The sequence below is a fragment of the Carica papaya genome, chromosome 3 (assembly GCF_054855325.1).
Source record: "Carica papaya isolate Zhongbai chromosome 3, ASM5485532v1, whole genome shotgun sequence".
Classification (NCBI taxonomy): Eukaryota; Viridiplantae; Streptophyta; class Magnoliopsida; order Brassicales; family Caricaceae; genus Carica; species Carica papaya.
In genome coordinates, this window is record NC_142311.1 from 24,450,664 (window position 1) to 24,466,803 (window position 16,140).

At 36.7% G+C, this 16,140-nt stretch overlaps 1 pseudogene; it reads left to right on the forward strand.

Moving 5' to 3' along the window:
• Window positions 1–366: 366 nt before the first annotated feature.
• On the forward strand, window positions 367–7,096 carry LOC148267358 (uncharacterized; annotated as a pseudogene).
• Window positions 7,097–16,140: the final 9,044 nt, after the last annotated feature.

The window sequence follows — 16,140 nt, forward strand, 5'->3', positions numbered from 1 at the left end:
GTATAAAAGTAGTTATGATGTAGGAAAGGCGTTTGATAACTTGACGCAAGAACCATCACGAAGGATATCCGATAAAAAAGAAGACATGCAAGACTCTGAAGTCCATGACGAACTAGGACAAATGGAAAAATAAGTCTAGTTGCCCGTAGGTCTTGTAACACCCCGTCCATCGTTGTGCTTAATTGATTTGGAAAACCCTATTTATTCGGGTCTTTCGCTACATTGAACTTATTTAATTTTTCTGCATGATATTTATCATAATTTGTAAAAATATTGTTAATTTTTATTAATTTTGTTTTTATTTAATTTTATTTAATTTTTTTGCATTTAACTTATTTAAATTAATTTTAGAAAATTGAGAGAAATCAGAAAAACGGCAAAACGGGAAGAAATCCCACGAGAAAAATCCTGCAGGGAAGCAGAACTACCTACGAGACAAGACATGCACGCGTCTTGTCGCGCACAGGCAAGCCATCCGTGCTTCACCTCGCGCGCGGACAAACACCGCCCACTGTGTGCGCAACGTTTGTGCAGCAGGCCTCCGCGGATTGGCCCTACGCATGCAGCACCTAGTGCGCCAAGGCCCTGCGCACGCGGTGCCAAGCGCGCCCAGGCCCTTCGTGTGCAACCCCTACGCGCGTGGCGCACAGTGCGCTAAGGCCCTGCACGCGAGGTAGGAAGCTTGTGTGCTTGCAGGCTAACCTGTAGCACGCTGGCTGAGGCATTATCGCCTCGAGCAGTGTGTCACTGTCACCTCATACGACACTTCGCCTCCGGCGGTGGAAGAGAACCTCTTCCCTTGTTTTTTATGTCGAGTATCTTTTTTAGCTCTCTTCACTGAATTTTGTCACTTGGCATGAATCTGACAGTTCTAAAATTCTATAAATTAACCCTTCCCCTTCCATTCCTCCCCCCACACTTCTATTCTTTTATTTTTTAAAGAGATAGATAGTAGTCTAGTGAGAGAAGGAAGGAAAGAAAGAAAAATGGTGAAGGAGAAAACATCAAGGTTTTGGTAAGAAATCTAGTATTTCTTTCAATGTCTTAAGGAGTATTTTTAGATAAACTAATATTATTAAATATGATGATTGTGATTTTGTCTTTTTGTATGCCTTTGTGTTCATAGTTCAGATTAGTTGAATTGTTTTTATTTTCAAGCATGTTATGTGAATTGCAAACACTTGATGAATTGCATGTAATAAATATAATATGTAATCGATAAAAATAAAGAGTACAAAAAGAAAAGAAAAGATAAATATGGAATAAAACATGATTGGTCTGAAGTATATTTATATTAACATGCATATTGCATCAAGTATCTCATTAGACTTTTTATCTATGAGGGGTATCTGTTCCCCTTACCCTTCGGGGTATCTATTTCCCTCTCCCCTATCTGGTCTAGAAAGACATAAGAGGACCGCTCCTAGTAGATGACGACGTGCCCTCTAATTAGAGTGGTATCGCACTATCTGTAGGGGTCACCCGTGGCTAAGTAATGTCGTGACTATATATATCTGTACGGCCATTATGGTTGGTACAATCGTGGTCGTAGATCGTGCTATGGTTTGGCTAGCTAAAAATGGACCTGAGCAAATTGTCGTATTTGTATATGATCTGGTCATTCCACTTGGGTAGTTAGAAATATATATATCTGCCTTCAGAGATAGAAGTTGTAACGACTTTGCGAAGTATGACACGAAAATCTGAGTATTTCATGATTTATTTGATTTTCTCTATTATCTGGCATGATATCGTTTGATTTGTTCATATTAATGTACTGTGTTCTTAATAAATAAATTATTTTTATAACGTAAGATTGGTCTATGAGGAGGCAAAATGGTAAGCTTGTAAGTTAAAATAATTCACCTTTAAAATCTTACGATGTTAATTTAATATTATTTTTCTTACTGAGCATATGGAACTCACTCTTTTCATCCCCTCCTGCTCAAATGAAGAAGAAAATGAGGAACTGCAGGCTGACCTACCCTTGGAAGTCTATGAGGATCCCATGGATCCACAAAATTGAGTGCATGATTGTACCGGCACTCTGATGAGTCCAATAGCATATGAAAAAAGTGACCTTTTTTGTTTTTTGTTTCTTTTGTATTTTTTAGCCACTTCATGCTTAAGTTATATGTATGTAATTGGAACTCATATATATATATTTGTAAGAAATTTATAATAAGTTTGTTCCGCTGCATAAATTTAATCATGCACTCATTATTCTAAATCCGTATTTGACAATCATTTGTCTTAATTAGCATCTGGGATGTCACAGGTCCAATCACCCGAAGCTAAGCCTGCAAGCTTCAAGGAACTTTCAATCTACTAGTCCAAGATTAGGTAAGCAACACGATCATCCATGAAGCACAAACGGAGGCCAAAACTCTAGTGCGAAGATGGAAGACATGTTCAGTATGCATAAACTACATTTGGCACATAAGTAACGAGCATGGAGATCTACTCGTGCAGGCGCGTGAAACAACTTGCTAGTGTGCGGCTAGAACAGCCCGCATGCCCCACGAGCGTAGCATGCGTGTGGCCCCACACATTGCAAACTCATGGTCACATGCCCCATCTGTGCACGTGCAACCCGCGGCTCGGGATTCCCACTCAGCCACCCCATGCGGACGGGCCCACGAACGGCCTAATCGGCCCAAGCACACCAACCCGCGACTCCCGTAAACCTTTTTTCGTGCGGCCTGCACGGATTGGCCAGTTCAGCCCATCCGGGTGACCCAAACCCGGCCGGCCCTTTCCCCTTTTTAATTATCTAATATTTATTTTCTTATTTTAAAATTTTAAAAGGCTTTTGGGACCCACTTTTAAATTACCCATGTTTTAAAATAAAATTCCACATGTCTAAATTAATTTCCACATGTGTTTTACGTGAAAATCACATGGGATAAACATTAGACTATTTTAATTATTATTTTATTGTAAGTCTATCTCTTATGATTATTCAATTAAATTATTTGGGATAAAATAATTATTTTATTATGTAATCCTAGATTTAGATAGAATTTTATTTAGGGTATTATTTTATTAAATTATCTAGAGAGTTTGTACTCATCTAGATTACCCAAGAAAAGATATAAATAGGCCCTTGCCCATATATTGTAAACACACCAATTATAATCAATTTGAGAGAATTCTTCAAAGCTTAGGCTTTTCTTCTTTTTAGCATTTTTGCTAAATTGGTTTCTTCAAGTTCTTTGGGAAGCAGGAGTCTTTAGAAGTCTTATTGAGCCAATGAGTGGGGATTAACTTATCAGTAAGTCTGTGATGTTTTTCATTTCCTTGTTTATTTTTCCTATTCTTTGTTTTTTCTTTCCTTTTTGGATTGTAGATTCAATTAGAGGGAGGGATTTATCAAAGGGGTTATAGTTTTGATATTGCATACATTGAGTGGGTTATATGAATTGATTTGATCCTTCCTATACCCTCCCGCATCATCTGGTATCAGAGCTTAGGCTCTTAGAAACCCAAATCTATCTTTATTTGCTTTTAGTATTTTGTTCATTAACAATTCAAATTAATTTTTGTTTTGTTCATATTGCATCTGATGCAAACAAGGCTAAAAACACTCAAGATGTTCATATTGCATCTGATGCAAACAAGGCTAAAAACACTCAAGATACTCAAAGAGCATCAGAAGGTGACTTGGAGCAAATTTCAAATTTGTAAACACAAATACAGTACCAAACCTGGAAAGTTTCAGCGGACCAGTAACAAGATCAAAGGAAAAGAAACTTAAAGAGTTGCTCCAAGTTTTTACTCAAAAACATGTGGATGATGGGCTGGCCAATTATGGAAAGTTCAAATACGTGCTTTTTGAACAAGTCCAAATTCGTAACTTTAATTGGATTTAAGTGATTTGGGATAATTTGGGCTTGTTTGAGTCTTATTGATAATGGATGAATAAGCCTTGTGTATGGGCTGGATTAGTTGAGTTGTTTTATGTATTTTGGATTGTTTTATTTTAGTTTTAGTTAATTAAGGCAATATAGTTAAGTATAACTCATTTTGGGCTTAAGTCTTGTCTTATTGTTATTACAAGAATGAGCCCATAACTATATGGTGCAACAAACAATTAGTGGTGTTGGTTAAGAAGATTGGAGTTACATAACAATTACATGCCTATAATTAGCCTAGTTATTGTTGGAGTTACAATTGTAATACCACATAATTAACCTAGTTATTGTGGGAGTTATAATTGTAGTTATTGTATTGTAACTTATCATTGATTTTTTTGGCTATAAATACCAAAGGAACTCTTCTTTGTGGACATCATGAGCTGTAATCAAACATTTCAGAATTAAGTTGAGAGTGTTTTGGCTTTCTTTTCACTTTATGCACAAGGTGTTGATTTGGAATATAATTGTTATCACTTGTATTTCAATTTTGATTTCCTATTTCAATTGTTCTTGGTGCTTGTTTGGATTGGGTTCAAGGGATATTATTTATCTTTCTTGGGTTCTCTTTAACTTCTACCATTTGGGTGATTGAACAAAGTTGATTCTTTTTTTACTTGTGATCTAAATTTCGTTCTAAATCGATTGAAGAGTTCTAAGGTTCAAGCAAGGGTCTTGGGGTTCCGCATTATTTGGTATCAGAGCATTGGTTCACCAAGTAAATTAGTCTATCCTTATTTTGTTGTCTTTATTTTCATTATTTCTTACAAAAAAAGAGACAAATTTGCATTCAGCAAAAAAAAAATTAGATTAGCCTAATTTGGTTAATTGTGCAAAACACATTTTCACATATTCTACCTTGTGTAATTGACACAGCTGCTGTTATTTCCCTTTTATTTATCTCATATAACATTCAAATACATTTAAAATTTAAAAAGAAAACTCGTTTCAAGGCTATTTGTTTGGTTGAGATTGTTTGTGTAATTTTTGGGGCTGTTCGGAAACAACTCACCTCAATTGAGTTTGTTTTCATCCAAAACTGTTTGTTTCACTTAATTTGAGTATTTTGGGTGATAATTTGTGGTTTTATTAGAGAATTACAAGTTTCGTGCATTAAATTCCATATTCACCATTTTTTTTTCTTGCATCTTTAGTTTTCATTTAATATTTCTGCCCATTTGCTTCTTATTACATCTTGAGGTAATAGTATTGATTCGTTGTTGCCTAATTAACATAAAAATCATCATACACTTATTTCTATATCAAGTGTATGCTCTTCATTGTTTAGATTGTTCTAGTTTGCTTTTAGAGTTGAATTCGTGTATCTTATTTTTTTAGGAATTCTTTGTTATCTCTAATTAATATTGAGTACATAGTGATAATTAATTGTTGTTTGAATTGGCCATTTTGTATAAAGTTATAAAAGATTGCTTGAGTGTTAAAAAGTAAGAGAGTGTGAGCTCAAACGAGGGTAAAAGCCAAAATTGAGTGAAACACGAGTGCCCATACTATGAGAGTAAACACACGAGGGAGTGATTTGTGAGGTTGCAATCTATTTTATTTGTCATTAAAATTTCAGATTTGAAGATGGAGCCACAAGGGAGTGAAAGAACATTAAAAGATTAAGAATTCATCCTCAAAGCAATGCAACAACAAATTGAGAGGATTTAACTAGCTATTGGCAACATGAATGAGAAACTAGAGAAACAACAACGTGAGTTAAATTCCATGAGAGGGGAAGCTTCCCAAACCAATCCAGGGGCAAGAAGACTTCCAACACCACCTTTTGATGAGGAACTAGAGGAAAAATTTGATGACCAAGCTACTTTGGTCAATGAAGGTCGAAATTATGGTAGGGGATCGAAACGATCTCGATAAAAATATTGGGAGCATCAAAATGAAAATCCCATCATTTCTAGGCAAGAATGATCCGAATGCTTATCTTGAATGGGAGCGCAAAGTGGAGCTTGTTTTTTAGTGCCATAATTATTCAGAGGAGAAAAAGATAAAGCTTGCGGCCGTGGAGTTTGGAGAGTATGCCATTGTGTGGTGAGATCAACTCATCACAAGTAAAAGGAGAAATGGAGAGAGATCTAGAAATGAAGGCTATCATGAGAAGGCGCTTTGTTCCTACTCACTACTATAGGGACTTACATCAAAAATTGCAAAGCCTTATAGAAGGGAACAAGAGTGTAGAAGACTACTACAAAGAGATGGAGATTGTCATGATAAGGGCTAATATTGAAGAGGATAGGGAAGCTACTATGGCAAGGTTCTTAAATGGCCTTAACAAAGACATAGCCAACATTCTAGAGCTTCAACATTATGTGGAGATTGATGATATGGTGCACATGGCTATAAAGATTGAAAGATAATTAAAGAGAAAGGGGGAACACAAGGCAAGCCAACACTTACTCGGTCCAAAATTCCAATTGGAGACCGAATTGGAGTAAAGATAACAAGGTTGTCTAATTCAAAAGAGATGACAAAACCAAGCCAAAAGATGCTAATGATAATAAAAACAAAGGTATTTCTAACTCCCAAACTCCTAAGAATAGAGATATCATGTGTTTCAGATGATTGGATTTTGGTCATATTGCATCTCAATACCCAAATAAAAGGGTAATGGTGATGCGTGGTGATGGTGTTGAAACGGATGATGAGAATGATGTGGAGGATGAAATGCCTCCTTTGGAGGATTGCAGTGATGGAGAAACGCCTATGGAAGGTAGATTGTTGGTTTCTAGAAGTGCTTTGAATATGCAAGTAAGGAATGATGATGAGGGGGTTAAGTTGCAAAGAGAGAACATTTTTCATTCTAGATGTCTAGTGAATGGAAAATTGTGTAGCATGATTATTGATGGGGTTAGTTGTGTAAATGTCGCTAGTACCTTATCTGTCGATAAACTAGGTTTGGAAACTACAAAAAATTCTAAACCTTATAAGCTGCAATGGCTTAACAATAGTGGGGAGGTGAGGTTAATAAGCAAGTGAGGGTGCCTTTTACTATTGGGAAGTATAGTGATGAGGTGATATGTGATGTAGTTCCTATGCAAGCTAGTCATGTTTTGTTGGGTAGACCATGGCAATGGGATAGGAGAGTGATACATGATGGGTATCTCAATAGGTACATGGTAGTAAAAGAGGGTAAAAAGTATACTCTTCTTCCTTTAACCCCCTAAACAAGTTTTTGAAGACCAAATGCAACTTGAAAAGTACCATGATGAATTCGCACAAAGAGAGACCGAGAGAAAAAGAAAAGAAAAAGAAAACAAGAAAGAAAAGAGAGTGAGAGAAAATTAGAGTGGAAAAATGAAGACCAAAAGGAAAAAGAAATAGAGATGCATTCGACCATAGAAAAGAATGAGCTTTTATGCTAAAATGAGAGATGTGAGGAAAGCTTTATTTTCTAACAAGCCAATTATTGTACTCATTACAAAGAAGCTTGTTTTTCAACTAACGAACTTGACCCTTCTTTGCCAAGTGTTGTGGTTGAAGTTTTGTAGGAATTTAGCGATGTTTTTCCTGATGATCTACCTCAAGGTTTACCACCTTTAAGAGGGATTGAGCATCAAATTGACTTCATTCCCAGGGCTGCCATACCAAATAGACCAGCCTATAGGAACAATCCCGAAGAGACCAAAGAGCTTCAAAGGCAAGTGGAGGAGCTCTTACAAAAGGGGCACATTCGAGAAAGTTTAAGCCCATGCGCAGTGCCCATCTTATTAGTACCTAAAAAAGATGATAGTTGGCGTATGTGTGTTGATTGTAGAGCCGTCAACAAAATAACGGTAAAATATCGACACCCAATACCTCGACTTGATGATATGTTAGATGAGTTGCATGGTGCTTGTGTATTTTCTAAAATTGATCTTAAAAGTGGTTATCACCAAATAAGAATGAAACCAGGAGATGAATGGAAAACTGCTTTTAAAACAAAACAAGGGTTATATGAGTGGTTGGTATGCCATTTGGCTTAACTAATGCGCCAAGTACTTTCATGCGTTTAATGAACCATGTTTTACATGAATTTATTGGAAAGTTTGTGATTGTCTACTTCGATGACATTCTTGTGATAGTAAATCTATTGATGAGCATGTCATGCATTTGAGGCAAGTGTTTGACACATTGCGCAAATTTCAACTATATGTTAACATGAAGAAATGTACATTTTGCATTGATCGCATTTTCTTAGGATATGTCGTGAGTGCAAAAGGAATTGAGGTAGATAGTGAAAAGGTAAAGGCTATTCAAGAGTGGCCGACACCTAAAAGTGTAAGTGAGGTGGGTAGTTTTCATGGTTTGACAAGTTTCTATAGGAGATTTGTAAAAGATTTTAGTGTCGTTGCTGCCCCTTTAACTGAAATCATGAAAAATATAAGGGGTTTGTTTGGGGAAAAGAACAAGAACATGCATTTTCCTTGCTGAAAGAAAAGTTATGTAATACGCCTTTATTAAGATTGCCTAATTTTGATTCAACTTTTGAAATCGATGCAGGATAAAAGACCCATTGCTTACTTCAGTGAGAAGCTCAATGATGCACAATTGAATTGTTCTACCTATGACGAAGAGTTTTATGCTTTGGTAAGAGCATTAGAGACATGGCAACATTATTTGTTACCAAAAGAATTTGTGATTCACACCGATCATGAATCTTTGAGGCATTTGAAAGGGCAAGGCAACCTTAATAAACGACATGCAAAATTTGTAGAATTCATAAAGTCCTTCCCATATGTGATCCAATATAAGCAAGGAAAAGAAAATGTGGTAGCTAATGCGCTTCTAAGAAGGTACAGTCTTATCTCTACTCTTTCTACAAAATTGTTGGGATTTGAGCATTTCAAAGAATTGTATGTGCATGATAGTGATTTTTTAAATGTTTATGTGGCTTGTGAACATGCGGTATTTCAAGACTTTTATAGGCATGATGGTTTTCTAGTTAAAAAGGGAAAACTATGTGTGCCTAATAGTTCTATTAGGGAGTTGCTTATTCGTGAAGCACATAGTGGTTGTTTAATGGGACATTTTGGAATTGGCAAAACTTTGAGCATTTTACATGAACATTTTTTTTGGCCTAATATGCGCAAACATGTTGAGAAAATTTGTGTGCAGTGCATCTCATGTAGGCAGGCTAAGTCTAAAGTTCAACCACATGGATTATATATGCCATTATCTATTCCTACACATCCTTGGGTTGATATTTCTATGAACTTTTTGTTGGGTTTTCCTAGGACTAAAAAAGGCCAAGACTCAATATTTGTTGTTGTTGATCATTTTTCCAAAATGGCACACTTTATACCATGTCACAAAACAGATGATTCCACACACATAGCAGATTTGTTTTTTCACGAATTTGTTAGAATACATGGCATTCCTAAAACCATTGTGTCCGATAGGGATGTTAAGTTTTTAAGCTACTTTTGGCGAGTTTTGTGGTCCAAACTTGGGACCAAACTTTTATTTTCTACTACTTCACATCCACAAACGGATGGTCAAACTGAAGTAGTAAATAGAACACTTGGTACATTATTACGTGCTTTAATTAGAAGGAATGTTAAAACTTGGGAAGATATGCTACCATTTGTTGAATTTTCTTATAATCAGAGTATACATTCTTCTACTGGGTTTTCTCCTTTTGAAATTGTGTATGGTTTTAATCCCTTAACTCCACTTGATTTGTTGCCTATTCTTATAAGTGACATTTCTAATTTAGATGGACATAAGAAAGCAAAAATAGTTAAAGCAATTCATGAAAAAGCGAGGCAGAACATTGAAAAGAAAAATGAACAAGTAGCATCCAATGTCAATAAAGGAAGGCGCAAGATTTCATTTGAACCCAGAGATTGGGTGTGGGTTCATATGCGCAAGGAACAATTTCCATCAAAATGGAAATCTATGTTGGATGCTCGTGGGGATGTCCATTTCAAATTGTAGCCAAAATCAAAGAAAATGCCTACAAAGTGGACCTACCAGGTGAGTATAGTGTTTTAGCTATATTTAACATATCTGATTTATCCCCTTTTGAAATTGATGCAGGAATTGATTCAAGGACGAATCCTTTTTAGGGGAGGGGGAATGATGCAAATAAGGTTAAAAATACTCAAGATACTCAAAGAGCATCAGAAGGTGACTTTGAGCAAATTTCAAATGATGTAAACACAAATACAGTTCCAAACCTGGAAAGTTTCAGTGGACCAGTAACAAGATCAAAGGCAAAGAAGCTTAAAGAGTTGCTCCAAGTTTTTACTCAAAAATATGTGGATGATGGGCTGGCCAATTGTGGAAAGGTCAAATATGAGCTTTTTGAACAACCCAAATTCGTAACTTTAATTGGATTTAAGTGATTTGGGATAATTTGGGCTTGTTTGAGTCTTATTGATAATGGATGAATAAGCCTTGTGTATGGGCTGGATAAGTTGAGTTGTTTTAAGTATTTTGGATTGTTTTATTTTAGTTTGAGTTAATTAAGCCTATATAGTTAAGTATAGCTCAATTTTGGTTTAAGTCTTGTCTTAGTGGTATTACAAGAAGAGTCCATAACTATACGGTGACACAAACAATTAGTGGTGTTGGTTAAGAAGATTGGAGTTACAACAAGTTATATAACAATTACATGCCTATAATTAGCCTAGTTATTGTTGGAGTTACAATTATAATTACTACATAATTAACCTAGTTATTGTGGGAGTTATAATTGTAGTTATTATGTTGTAACTTATCATTGATTTCTTTGGCTATAAATACCAAAGAAACTCTTCTTTGTGGACATCAAGAGTTGTAATCAAACATTTCAGAATTGAGTTGAGAGCGTTTTGGCATTCTTTTCACTTTATGCACAAGGTGTTGATTTGGAATACAATTATTATCACTTGTATTTCAATTTTCATTTCCTATTTCAATTATTCTTGGTGCTTGTTTGGATTGAGTTCAAGGGATATCATTTATCTTTCTTGGGTTCTCTTTAACTTCTACCATTTGGGTAGTTGAACAAATTTGATTCCATTTTTACTTGTGATCTAAATTTTGTTTTAAACTGATTGAAGAGTTCTAAGGTTCAAGTAAGGGTCTTGGGGTTCCGCATCAGCATCCTTCTTGAATTCATATATATATGTTCAATTCAAGTAGTTCATGTTTGTTATTCAAAAATAATTTATATATATTTAAAATACCAAAAATACCCTAGTTGCACCCCATAAGTCAATTGGTACATTGTTTGCATTTTGCATCACAAAAGCAGAATAACTACCTAACTAGTGGTTGGAAATCCTTTGAGAAATCGAAGGCAAAGTACGTTACTTAACTAGTGTGAGCGAAAACTTTTTTTGTCATTCTGCACACTATCCACATTTAGTTTTCGAATTGCATTTCTATAATTATGCATCAATGTTGCATAAAGAAACTTGATCGGTCGTAAAATGTAGCTGACAAATTAGGGCTAGTATAGGAAGATACACCTACCGATTATATCCATCGAGATTGATCAGATCCCTATGCATTGGTCTGGATTGTCATTCTTTTTTATCTACATTTCTTTATGTTATTTTATGTTTGTTCCATTATATAATTAAGCGACTAATTGTTACTAATTGCTTAACACACAAAGGGCACACCATTCCTTTTTCTGTGTATTTGTATTTGACCCTTAGTGGAAATTAGAATCCTTTAGGGTTCCTTGCTGTGTTATAAGGATTAACATGTAGACCCAATTCAAGCAATTCTGATTCCAAAAGCTCAACTCAATAGATGAAGCTATCAATTGAGATATTACGAGGAAAACACGAACGAAGGTAAGGGAGAGTTTTTATCTTCACTAATGTCTTCTTGCAGGTACTTTGGCATGTTTCAGCTCGTCGAAGAAACTCCCAACTGGTGCAGTTACCTTGTTCTACGGAGGGCCCTATACTTGCACGTCAAGGACAAAGACCATGAACAATGGGAGAATATAGTCCACACCTTGCTCATCCCAACCCCTACTGGTTGCAGTGGTTGAATGAAAGTGGCAAAGTAAAGGTAACCTAGTAAGTCATGGTACCATTCTCCATTGGTAAGTACAAAAAGAGGTATGTTGTGATGTTGTTCCTATGCATATAGCCATGTCATACTTGACTGGCATTGGCAATTGGATAGACTAGTCCAACAGTATGATTGGGCCAACCGCTATTCTTTGCGGAAGGACGATCTCACTCATATCCTCACACCCCTCTCACCCGAAGAGGTGCACGAGAATTAAGCGAAGGTCAAGAGGGCCTTCAAGGAACACTTAGAGAGAGAAAGGGAGAGAAAAAGTTAAAAGTCCTCAGAAAGAAGTAAACCTAGCCTAGTAAAGACCTAAGAGAGAGAGGAAGGGAAAGTGAGCCTTTACGTGAGGCGATGACAGATGAGGCAAGCCGTTTATGAAAAAAAAAGCCTCGTGGTATTGCAATATAAGGAGGTCTACCTAAACCTATCTAACCTAGACCCAACACTACTGCAAGGTATTGTTTCCCTCCTCTAAGAATTTAAGGATGTTCTAACAGAGGAAATTCTAGACGGACTTCCACCACTATAGGGAATTGAACATCAAATTGATTTTATCCCGAAAGCCACCATTCTCAATCATCTTTCCTATAAGAGTAATCCATAAGAGACTAAGGAACTCCAGAGCTAGGTGGAAGAGCTGTTGGCCAAAGGGCATGTTAGGGAAAGTTTGAGCCCATGTGTTGTACCTGTTCTATTAGTACCTAAAAAAGACAGTACCTAAAGAATGTGTGTCGATTACTGAGCTATCAATAAAATTACTGTAAAGTATAGACACCCTATTCCTCAATTAGACGACATGCTAGATGTACTTAATGGGGCAACTACCTTCACTAAACTTGATCTCAAAAGTGGGTACCACCAAATTAGGATGAACCCTTGAGACAAATGGAAGATGGCTTTCAAAACCTAATACGACCATTCAAATGCCCCTAGTATCTTCATGAGAGCTATGAACCATGTCCTACGACCTTTCCTAGGAAAATTCACAGTTGTGTACTTCGACGATATCCTAATCTATAATAGGAATCTAGACGACCACATCCAGCATATTCGTTATGTTCTTGAGGTTCTATGAAGGGAACGGTTGTATGCTAATAAGAAAAAATGTACCTTCTATAGCAGTAAGTTGATCTTCTTAGGATTCATGGTAAGTGCCCATGGAATCAAGGTTGACGAAAAAAAGATAAAAGTCATTAAGGAGTGGCCCACACTGATAATTACAGTGAAGTGAGAATCTTTCATGGGTTAGCTAATTTCTATCGTAGGTTTGTTAAAGATTTTAGTTCCATGACGACACCCTTAAACGAGTTGGTAAAAAAGGATGTCAAATTTTTGTGGATTGATAAGCAAGAATCCACATTTACCTTATTAAAAAAAAAAAATTATGCTCTGCCCCTATACTTGCTTTACCTAACTTTAACAAGAAATTTGAGCTTGAATGTGATGCTTTAGGAATAAGTATAGGAGTTGTGCTAATTCAAGAAGGGGGCCCAATAACCTACTTTAGTGAGAAACTTAGTGGCACTTTGTTTAGATACTCGACCTATGACAAGGAGCTGTATGTCTTGGATCGATCCTTAGAAGTATGGCAACACTATTTACTACCGAAGAAATTTGTAATCCACACTGATCACGAATCCCTTAAGCATTTAAAGGGCCAAGGTCAGCTCAACCACTGACACGATAAGTTGGCATAGTTCATATAAACGTTCCCTTATATTGATAGGAGTACATACCTTCGAGATAATACATCTGCAAGAATGTTGTCTTTCCCTTACTTAAGCTCTAAATTATTAGTGTTTGAGCACATAAAGGAGATGTACGTCAATGATAAAGATTTTTTCTTTGTTTATAAAGCTAGTGAGCACTATGCTTTCCAAAAGTATCACCAGAGTAATGGATTTCTCCTAAGGGAAAACAGACTCTGTATACCAAGTTGTTCCATCAAGAAACTATTAGTATGGGAAGCGCATAGTGGGGGACTCATCGGACATTTTGGGGTAGCACAAATCCTAGACATGATATAAGAACACTTCTATTGACTAAATATGAGGGATGTCGAGTGTATCTATAGCCAGTGTATCACATGTAAGCAAGCCAAATCTAGAATGATGCCTTATGGTTTATACACCACGCTACCTATACCCACTGCCTCGTGGGTAGACATCTCTATGGACTTTGTACTAAGGCTGCCTAGGATAAGTAGAGGTCATGATAGTATATTTATTGTGGTAGACCGTTTTAGCAAGATGGCCCATTTTATTGCATGCCATAAAATAGATGATGCCACAAATATCATTAATCTATTCTTTAGGGAAGTCGTCAAACTTAACAGTATACCTAAAACTATTGTGAGTGATAGGGATATTAAGTTCCTCAGCCACTTTTGGAGAGTGTTGTGGGGAAAGCTAGGAACAAAGTTGTTGTGCTCCACTACTATCACCTCCAAGCCAATGGGCAAACCGAGGTGTTAAATAGGACCCTAGGATCCCTTATAAGAGTCGCGGTAGGTCACAACTTGAAGACTTGGGAAGATTGTCGACCTATGATTGAGTTCGCCAACAACCGAAGTATTCATACTTTCACTAGGATGTCACCTTTCGAAGTAGTATATAGTTTTAATCCTTCGACTCCATTAGATCTAACCCTTGTTTCCATGCAGGAAGTAAAAAGTATGGATGGACTATTGCACACTGAACTCATTAAAGCCATACACTAGAAGACTCAGCAGCACATACAAAAATAGAAAAAAGCTTATGCCCGCAATGCTAACAAGGGATAGAAACGCCTTGTTTTCCAATTGAGAGACTAGGTATGGGTTCACTTAAGGAAAGAAAGGTTCCCCCATTAGCAAAAATCTAAGATGAATCCTTGAGGAGATAGACCATTCCAAGTTCTAGAGCATGTCAACAATAATGCCTACAAGATTAATCTACCAGGTGAGTATGAAGTATCCACTACTTTTAATGTATCTGACTTGTTGCCTTTTGATGTAGGTGAAGATTCGAGGACTAATCTTTTCAAAGAAGGGGAGATGACAGGAGAACCATCACGAAGGATATCTTGATAAAAGAAGATGTGTAGGACTCTAAAGTTCATGACGAACTAGGACCAATGGGGAAATAAATCCAGTTGTCTGTAGGTCTAATCACCAATGCCAGGCCCGCAAGCTTCCAGGAATTTTAAATCTGCTAGTCCAGGATTGGGTCAGTAACATGATCATTAATTAAGCATAAATGGATGCCCAAAGTCTAGTCCGAAGATGGAAGACACTTGAGGTATGCATAAACCTCCTTTGGCACGTGAGTAACAAGCATGGAGATCCACCTGTGCAGGTGGGTAACTCGAACGCGCGAAGCAACTTGCGAGCATGCGACTGGAATAGCCCGCATGCCCCAGGTAGCATGCACGCAAGTCCCGCCTGGCATGCACGCGGCCCCGTGCATATGCGCAAACCCAGGATCGCGCACCCCATCCGTGTGCGCATGACCTACAGCTCGAGATTCTTACTCAGCCACCCCATGTGGATGGGCTTGCAAACGGCCCAACTGGCCCAAGCACACTAGCTCGCAACTCCCGCAAGCCTTTTCTCGCACAGCTCGTGCGGATTAGATAGCTCGGCCCATCCGAGTGACCCAAACCAAGCTGGCCCTTTTCCCTTTTTTAATTATCTAGTATTTATTTTATTATTTTAAAATTTTAAAAGGCTTTTGGGATCCACTTTTTAAATTACCCATTTTTTAAATTAAAATCCCACATGCCTAAATTAATTTTCACATGTGTTTTACATGGAAATCACATGGGATAAACATTAAATTATTTTAATTATTATTTTATTATAAATTTATCCCTTAGGATTATTTAATTAATTTATCTAGAATAGCATAATTATTTTATTATGTAATTATCCTAGATTTAGAGAGAATTTTTTTTTAAGGTATCATTTTATAAAATTATCTCAAGAGTTTGTACTCATTTAGATTGCTCGAGAAAGGTTACAAATAGACCTTTGCCCATAGGTTGTAAATACACTAATTACAATTAATTTGAGATAGTCCTTTAAAGCTTAGGCTTTTCTTCTTTTTAGTATTTTTTCTAAATTAGCTTCTTCAAGTTCTTCAGGAAGCAGGAGTCTTCAAAAGTCTTGTTGAGCCAAGGAGCGGAGATCAACTTATCGATAAGTCCATGGCATTTTTTCTTTCTTTGT